The sequence below is a fragment of the Oncorhynchus nerka genome, linkage group LG9a (genome assembly GCF_034236695.1).
Source record: "Oncorhynchus nerka isolate Pitt River linkage group LG9a, Oner_Uvic_2.0, whole genome shotgun sequence".
In the NCBI taxonomy this organism is placed as follows: Eukaryota; Metazoa; Chordata; class Actinopteri; order Salmoniformes; family Salmonidae; genus Oncorhynchus; species Oncorhynchus nerka.
Window position 1 is genome coordinate 31,081,433 of NC_088404.1, and position 9,695 is coordinate 31,091,127.

The 9,695-nt window shown below is 42.2% G+C and overlaps 1 pseudogene; it reads left to right on the top strand.

Annotated features, from left to right (window-relative positions):
- Positions 1 to 1,321: 1,321 nt before the first annotated feature.
- On the top strand, positions 1,322 to 4,071 carry LOC115134862 (E3 ubiquitin/ISG15 ligase TRIM25-like; annotated as a pseudogene).
- Positions 4,072 to 9,695: the final 5,624 nt, after the last annotated feature.

The window sequence follows — 9,695 nt, forward strand, 5'->3', positions numbered from 1 at the left end:
TTGCTTGTATGAGAAAAATCCACTACGCCATGCTCCATAAACATGGTCTGGGCCCTACAGCATACCATAATGAAATGGCTTATCTCTTCAGCTGCTCCACACCTGCTACAGCTGCGTGTTAGTGTGTGTGTGTGTGTGTGTGTGTGTGTGTGTGTGTGTGTGTGTGTGTGTGTGTGTGTGTGTGTGTGTGTGTGTGTGTGCACGTGTGTGTGTGTGTGTGTCAGGAAAACAAACACTGAACATTTTTCCTTTGCTACACCGAAGAGAGAGGATTGAAAACCTGCCAAGACGAACTGTGATAGTGTCAAACAGATAAATACCATTCTTGACAGCTTTCTGCTGAGAGAGAATCATGTCTTATTCAGTACAGCAGACGTACACATTTCATAGGTTACGAATAAGCAGTGGTGGAAAAAGTTCCCAGTTGTCATACTTGAGTAAAAGTATAGATACCTTAATAATAGAAAGTTACTCAAGTAAAAGTGAGTCAGCCAGTAAAATACTACTTGAGTAAAAGTCTAAAAGTACTAAATATACTTAAGTATCAAAAATAAATGCAATTGCTCAAATATACTTAAGTATCAAAAGTAAAATAATAAATCATTTAAAATTCCTTAAATGAAGCAAAGCAGACGTAACCATTTTCTTGTTTAAAAATTGTATGGATAGCCAGGGGCACAATCCAACACTCAGACATTATTTACAATATATACATGTGTGTTGAGTAAGTCTGCCAGGCCAGCGGTATTAGGGATGACCACTTGTTCTCTTACTAAGTTATTGAATTTGAATTGAAGTTTTGGAACATTTTAGTCATTTAGCAGACACTCTTATCCAGAGCGACTACAGGAGCAATTAACTGTCTTGTTCAAGGGCACATTAGCAGATTTTTCACGTAGTCAGCTTGGGGTTTCTAACCAGCGACCTTTCAGTTACTGGCCCAAAGATCTTAACCGCTAGGTTACCTGCCGCCCTAATGAAATCTAACAACAAACTAAGTCTTGCTACGGTTCCAATGTGTAGTCTCAGTGCAGATTGTGGGCTGCTTTCTAAAGTACATAACATGCTGTCCATATTCAGTGAGGGTACAAAACATTAGGAACATAAGAACACCTTCCCAATATTGAGTTGATTGTTGACTTCAGGAAGCAGAGGTGGGAACATGCCCCAATCCACATCAACAGGACTGCAGTAGAGAGAGTCAGTGGTTTTAAGTTCCTCGGTGGACACAGAGGACTTGACATGGACCAATAAAACCACCACTCTTGTCAAGAGGATGCAATAGCGTCTCTACATCCTATGGCGGATGAAGAAATTCAGCATGTCCCCCCCGGGTCCCCCGGGTCCGTCCAAATACTGCCGCTACGCCATCGAAGCGTCCTGCCTGGTTGCATTACGGCCTGGTTGTGGAATTGCTCTGTCCATGAACGCAAGGTCCTCCGGCAGGTATGTGAAGACACACCCCAGCCCGAGCCTTTCACTCTCTCACCATCAGGTAGACGGTATCTGAGTATGAGGTCTGATACCAACAGGCTCAGAAATAGATTCTATCTACAAGCCATCAAACTGCTGAACACTTGAACTGGACTGACCACCTGCTCTGATTCTCCGCAACTTAGCACACATTCACTCACTCACTCACACACCCACACAGACACACACACACACACACACACACACACACACACACACACACACACACACACACACATACATACATTCATGCTACACACACATTACAACTGCTGCTAGCACTCTTACAATGATTGCTAAATATTGCACAATTTAAACCCTTGCCCCCCAATCCCCCCTTCCCCAAAACACATGTAAATATTGTAAATTGTGTATCTATAAATTGTGCCTTCCTTAAAATGTTTATTCTATTCTACCGAGCCATTTACTTTGTTCGTATTCTTATCCTTTTTTATTTCTAATTGTTGTTGCATTGTTGAGAAGGAACCTGCAAGTAAGCATTTCATGTGTATCCCGTACATACGACTCATAAAACTTGAAATGTTTCAGTATCAATAAACCGGTTTTCTCTGGTTGTGATGGACCACATGTGCCTTCTGCTAGCCAGACACGGTCTGATATCTCAGTTCACACTGAACCAGGCAGAAAGCCAAGTTTCAAGTTCAGTGGAAGCCACTCCTACTGCTCAGAACAAACAGGGAAACTAAACGTATTTCTGAGACTCTGCTGCTTAGTCTGTTAGTCTGTGTATCACCGTGGCAGAAGCAACTTTAGAAGATAAGGATTTGATTACCTGTTCAATCTGTCTGGACCTACTGAAGGATCCAGTGACTACTGCCTGTGGACACAGTTACTGTATGGGCTGTATTAAGGACTGCTGGGATCAGGATGATCTGAAAGGTGTCTACAGCTGTCCCCTGTGCAGACAGACCTTCACCCCAAGACTTGTTCTGTGGAAAAATACTCTACTGAATTAGTGGAGAAATTGAAGACAGGACTCCAACCTGCTCCTCCTAATCTCTGATAAGATGGACCTTTAGGTGTGGGGTGACTTCTGCACTGGGAGAAAACTCATAGCTGTCAAGTCCTGTCTGCTGTGTCCAGCCTCTTACTGTGAGTCTCACCTGAAACTTCATAATGACCTCAACCTGGGAAAAAAACATGAAGCCACTGGACAACTACAGAAGATCTGCTCTCATCACAATAAATTGCTGGAGGTTTACTGCTGTACCGATCAACACTGTATCTGTCTGCTGTGTGTGATGGATGAACATAAAGGCCATGATACGGTGTCAGTTGTAGCTGAAAGGACTGAGAAACAGGTAAGGATTGGAACAGTTAAATATCATACATCTACATATAAACATTTGTTCATCTCTTTTACTCTAGCATCGAGACCAGTGACTGAGAAAAGTGTAATACGAAGAGTAGAGAGACTCACACAACCTGTTGCTAACTCTTTGCTACCTCATGTTCCATCTGGTTAATATTACATTTACATTATTATTATTAGGTTTACATATAAAACAGAGAATGATAGGTTACATTTGAAAAGAGGTCATCCAATCAGTGTAAAGCCCAACCCATTTGAGCTGAGAATGGAGTGTTTTCTGTCTGTTCAGTAATATCACCAATTGTACAGAAAAGCCAGATTTCTCACATAAAGAAGCAACTCCAATGGCAAGGCAATGGGAGGAGATGGAGCAAGATGAAACAGTGACAACATTCAGATACTACCTTGTCAGATGCACAGCAGCCTGTCTGATAGCAATTGAATCATCCTATGGGTATGATACATTTCTTTGCAGAAGCAGTTGGAGGAGAATCAGCAGAAATCTGAGCTGAAAACCCAGGATAGTGAGAAGGAAATGCAGAAGCTGAGACAGGCTGTGGTCTCTCTGAAGGTGAATGTTAGGTCCATATATAGTGAAATTACAGTCAGGCTGTCTGGGGTCCTGGCGAGAGCTGAGTGAATAGGGTGGTTGAAATCGACCCCATCCTCTCTGTGTCGTAAAAATGCTCTGCACAGGCGTAATTGGAAGACAGTGAGAGGACCTTTACTGAGCTGATTCGCTCCATTGATGGAAGGCGCTCCGAGGTGAAGGAGCTGATCAGAACCCAGGAGAAGGCTGATGTGAGACAGGCTAAAATGTGACTGAAGCAACTGGAGCCGGAGCTGGCTGAGCTAAGGAAGAGATGCTGAGCTGGAGCAGCTTTCACACACAGATCACATCCATTTCCTCCAGGTGACTTCTCTATCCTAGATGTCCCTCACAAATGACTTTTCAGTGACTATCTCTAGACTTCTTTCTCAGTGAAATGTACTTAAAAAAAACAACCTTTGTCTTTGTCAATAGCGTAGAATTTCCAGTCCCTCTGTGTCCCTCCTATATCTGAGGCTATACCCACTATCATTAAGCTCCCGAGTGGTTCAGCGGTCACTGCATCCCAGTGCAAAAGGCATCACTCGAGTCACTGGTTCAAATCCAGGCTGCATCACAACTGGCCGTGATTGCGAGTCCCATAGGGCGGCGCCCAGTGTCGTCCAGGTTGACGTGGGTAGGCCGTCATTGTAAATAAAAATGTGTTCTTCACTGACTTGCCTAGTTAAATAAAGGTTCAGTCTCATTTTCGCATGCAAGGAAATTTGACTCTGAACTGAAAGAGTGACTGCAAGCCATCTGCAAGGAAGAAATTGACAGGATATCTGGGAAGCGCTAAAGTCTTATTTTTGTAAATTAGTTTTTGCTAGATATTAAATCATTTGTGCTATTTGATGGCTAAATTACCATCACTCAGTGATGTTGCCCTCCTAAAAGTTGTTGTAGCCAACTGATGATGGGTGTCTGTTCCAACTGTTCACCCTTCTGAGCAAAAGACCAGAGAGAATGTGAGTAAAGTACAAACACGCATGCACACACATACTTCATGTTCACTGACTGTAAAAATAAATTAAAAAAATAAAAGCTAGCTGGAACCGTTCTGAGTGGTCAGCTTCTGAACCACCCGCTAAATGCTGAATGCTAAGGATCCACAGAGGGTTCAATAGGAACCAGGCAGTTGTATGAAAGCATTCCATACGATCAGTGACAAATCTGTATTATAAACATGCATATGAAAAAGTAAATAATAGCAGAGAAATATAAACCCAGATAAATGCAGGCTACACATGCTAATGGCAAAAGGTATAACGTTAAAACTGTGGATATATAAAGGCTATAGGCCTATAGAGGCCAGTAAAGGCACATGTGTAGGTCTGCCTGCTGATAATATCTGGAAGAAAACATTATGGATGGACCACATTCAGAAGCTAACCCAATGCAGAAACTCATTCAATAATAGAGCTGCAAGCAGCAATGAACAGGTTTCACACAATAACAAAAAGGACTCAAGATCAGTTGGTTAACAAAGAAAGCACTCTATCATGTAGGAACTACCTTCCTTTATGCGCAATCATGAGTCTAAATACAACATCTGGAGGGAATCTGACGTATGGTTCATGACGGGAAGATGATTTTGAGCATTAGTTACATGTGCAAAGAATAAGTTGTTAATAATTGCCTTGTTTTTTGAGAAATCAATACCAAATTCAGTGTAGTTCATTTTAGGGACATCCATGAACGCGATGACAAGTTGATAGGCCACTGTGGATTTACACCACTGTCTGATAGGCCACTGTGGATTTACACTTAAATCTGATTTCCTGATTTATCGATAACTCAGCCATCTCTTAACCAATCCCTTGACTTTTCTCAAACTAAGTTAAAAGTGTTATGGTATGATATAATAATGGCTTTGGAGGAGATGGTTGCCGTTTTATGGTCCCCTAACCAATTTCTATTGTTGAGTGGATAATCTGCCTTTACCATCGGTCCTATTAGCCAATAATAAAAGGGATAAGATGAATAGACGAGCTACGAGCACGTATATCCTACCAACGGGACATTAAAAACTGTAATAGCTTATGTTTCACAGAGTCGTGGCTGAACGACGACATGAATAACATACAGCTAGATGGGTTTTTACCTTTTTCGGTAGGATAGAACAGCAGCCTCTGGTAAGACAAGGGGAGGCGGTCTATGTATATCTGTAAACAACAGCCGGTACATGAAATCTAAGGATGTTTTGAAGTTTTGCTCGCCTGAGGTAGATTATCTCGTGATAAGCTGTTGACCACACTATTTACCAAGAAAGTTTTCATCTATATTCTTCGTAGCTGTCTATATACCACCACAAACCGAGGCTGGCACTAAAACCGCACTCAATGAGCTGTATACAGCCATAAGCAAACAGGAAAACACTCCGCCAGAGGTGGCGCTCCTAGTGGTCAGAGACTTTAATGCAGTGAAACTTAAATCCATTTTACCTCATTTCTGCCAGCATGTTAAATGTGCAATCAGAGGGAAGAAAACTCTAGACCACCTTTACTCCACACACAGAGACACGTACAAAGATCTCTCTCCATTTGGCAAATCTGACCATAATTCTATCCTCTTGATTCCTGCTTACAAGGAAAAACTAGATGAAGCAGATACTAAGTTACAGGACTGTTTTGTTAACACAGACTGGAATCAAATCAAATAAAATTGCATTTGTCACATGCGCCGAATATAACAGGTGTAAAACCTTACAGTGAAATGCTTACTTACAAGCCCTTAATCAACAATGCAGTTAAGAAAAAAACCTAACAAAAATAAGAAATAAAAGTAATAAATAATTAAAGAGCAGCAGTAAAATAACAACAGCGACGTATATACAGGGGGTACCGGTACAGAGTCAATGTGCAGGCCATCGGTTTGTCGAGGTAATTGAGGTAATATCTACATGTAGGTAGAGTTATTAAAGTGACTATGCATAGATAATAACAGAGAGTATCAGTGGCGTAAAATAGGGAGGGGGGGCAATGCAAATAGTCTGGGTAGCCATTTGATTAGCTGATCAGGAGTCTTATGGCTTGGGGATAGAAGATGTTTAGAAGCTTCTTGGACCTAGACTTGGCGCCCCGGTACCACTCGCTGTGAGGTAGCAAAGAGAATAGTCTATGACTAGGTTGGCTGGAGTCTTTGACAATTTTTAGGGCCTTCCTCTGACACCGCCTGGTATAGAGGTCCTGGATGGCAGGGAGCTTACTCCCAAGCCATAAGACTCCTGAACAGCTAATCAAATGGCCACCCAGACTATTTGCATTGTCCCCCCTATTTTACGCTGCTGCTATTCTCTGTTTATTATCTATGCATAGTCACTTTAACTCTACCTACATGTAGATATTACCTATATACCTTGACTAACCGGTGCTCACGCATATTGACTCTGGACCGGTACCCCCCTTGTTATTTTACTGCTTCTCTTTAATTACTTGTTAATTCTTTTATTTTTTTACTTATCTATTCTTTACTTAACACTTATTTTTCTTAAAACTGCATAGTTGAGGACATCCCGGGTGCGACCGGGAGGTCCTAGCTTCGTCCGGGTTAGGGAGGGTTTGGCCGGTAGGGATATCCTTGTCTCATCGCACACTAGCGACTCCTGTGGCGGGCCGGGCACAGTGCGCGCTAACCAGGTCGCCAGGTGCACGGTGTTTCCTCCGACACATTGGTGCGGCTGGCTTGTAAGGTTAAAAAAATGTCCATGATGGTGGAAAATCTAGCCTGACAGACCTTATGGATCCTTGATGCACATTTGTTCAGCATTAGGAAAGACACCTACAGTACATAGGTTAGTAGTACATAGTTTCAAGTCTCTATGTCAAATTAGGCAGCAGATATGAGTGTTTATGTGGGACTGCTTATAAAAAGAATACAGAATGCAAACCATGGCTGTGAACCCCTAATTATACTAAGTCAAACAAAACATCTTAGGTCAAAAAATTGCACAAAAATTGGTTGAATCAATGTTGTTTACATGTCCTTTCAACAAAATAAACCAATGTGGAAAATGTGTTGGATTTGCAAAAAGTCATCAACATAAGGGAATTTAGTATTTTTTCACCTAACTTTTTACCTAAATCCAATGACATGGTGAAATGTTTTGTTGAGTTTATATTTGGTCAACTATTATCTCTACTTGCACATCATCATCTGCACATCTATCATTAATTTACTAAATTATAATTACTTGCTACTATGGCCTATTTATTGCCTTACCTCCTCACGCCATTTGCACACACTGTATATAGACTTTCTTTTTTTATATTGTGTTATTGACTGTACGCTTGTTTATTCCATGTGTAGTTTTGTAGTTTTGATTTACATTTGGTTGAGTTGTCAACTAATGTGAATTCAAGAGATTAGTGATGCTTGTCGGGCGGCGGGTGCGAGCAACGAACGGTAGGAAAGCATGCATTTAGTTTTACTAGCGTTTAAGAGCAGTTGGAGGCCAAGGAAGGAGTGGTGTATGGCATTGAAGCTTGTTTGGAGGTTTGTTAACACAGTGTCCAAAGAAGGGCCAGAGGTATACCGAATGGTGTTGTCTGAGTAGAGGTGGATCAGGGAATCACCCGCAGCAAGAGCGACATTGTTGATATATACAGAGAAAAGAGTCGGCCCGAGAATTGAACCCTGTGGTACCCCCATAGAGACTGCCAGAGGTCCGGACAACTGGCCCTCCGATTTGACACATTGAACTCTGTCTGATAAGTAGTTGGTGAACCAGGCGAGGCAGTCATTTGAGAAACCAAGGCTGTTGAGTCTGCCGATAAAAATACGGTGATTGACAGAGTCAAAAGCATTGGCCAGGTCGATGAAGATGGCTGCACAGTACTGTCTTTTATCGATGGCGGTTATAATATCGTTTAGTACCTTGAGCGTGGCAGAGGTGCACCCGTGACCAGCTCGGAAATCGGAATGCACAGCGGAGAAGGTATGGTGGGATTCGAAATGGTCAGTGACAGTTTGGGTCTAGAGTGTCACCCCCTTTGAAGAGGGGGATGACTGCGGCAGCTTTCCAATCTTTGGGGATCTCGGACGATACGAAAGAGGGGTTGAGCAGACTGGTAATATGGGTTGCAACAATGGTGGCGGATAATTTCAGAAAGAAAGGGTCCAGATTGTCTAGCCCAGCTGATTTGTACGGGTCCAGGTTTTGCAGCTCTTTCAGAACCTCCGCTATCTGGATTTGGGTGAAGTTGGGGAGGCTTGGGCAAGTAGCTGCGGGGGGTGCGGAGCTGTTGGCCGGGGTTGGGGTAGCCAGGAGGAAAGCATGGCCAGCCGTAGAGAAATGCTTATTGAAATTCTCGATTATCATAGATTTATCAGTGGTGACCGTGTTACCTAGCCTCAGTGCAGTGGGCAGCTGGGAGAAGGTGCTCTTGTTCTCCATGAACTTTACAGTGTCCCAGAACTCTTTTGAGTTAGAGCTACAGGATGTAAATTTCTGTTTGAAAAAGCTAGCCTTTGCTTTCCTAACTGACTGTGTGTATTGGTTCCTGACTTCCCTGAACAGTTGCATATTGTTGGGATAATTCTATTGTATTGCAGTCCGCCACAGGATGTTTTTGTGCTGGTCGAGGGCAGTCAGGTCTGGAGTGAACCAAGGGCTACATCTGTTCTTAGTTCTACATTTTTAGTAGGATATTTAGTAGGATATTATGGATGAAGTATCCTACTATGAGTCTAACAAAAATGAGACAGTGATTTGTTGTGAGATTTCGGCATCTCTATTCTCAGTCCAGTGACAGACCACTTGCACCCTCTTCTGGGCAGACCTGGTACCTATCATCACGGACAAAACCAGGAAGCCACAGGAAAATAAGGAAACGTATATGGTCTTTGTTACTCTACTACACACACTGTCCGTTAGTGTCGTGATTTTTTAAAATTCCTCATTAAAACTGTAAACTTGTTAAGAAACAGGTTTTAATCGGTGGTGCACTAAATAACTACACGTAGGTAGGTCTTTTTAAAATATCGGGTTAGGTTCAGCTGTTGGGTGAGTATAATTTGTTGAACGTTTCAACAGGAATCTGTTCCAAAAACTTCGTAAATAGCAAGGTTGCCTACAAATAACGCATACAAAGTTGTATTGCGGCAGAATATGATACCGGGTAGGTAGTGGACTAATTAATTACGTTTTTCACTCACCATGTTTATTCCGAAAAAATGTCTGTCCTCACTCTGGTAGCCTATTGACAAACATTAAGAATACGTTACGTGGTGAGTTGATGCCTATATGGCAGCTATTTCGCTAACGTTAGGTGAATTGATAATGTTACTTTGTATGCATTT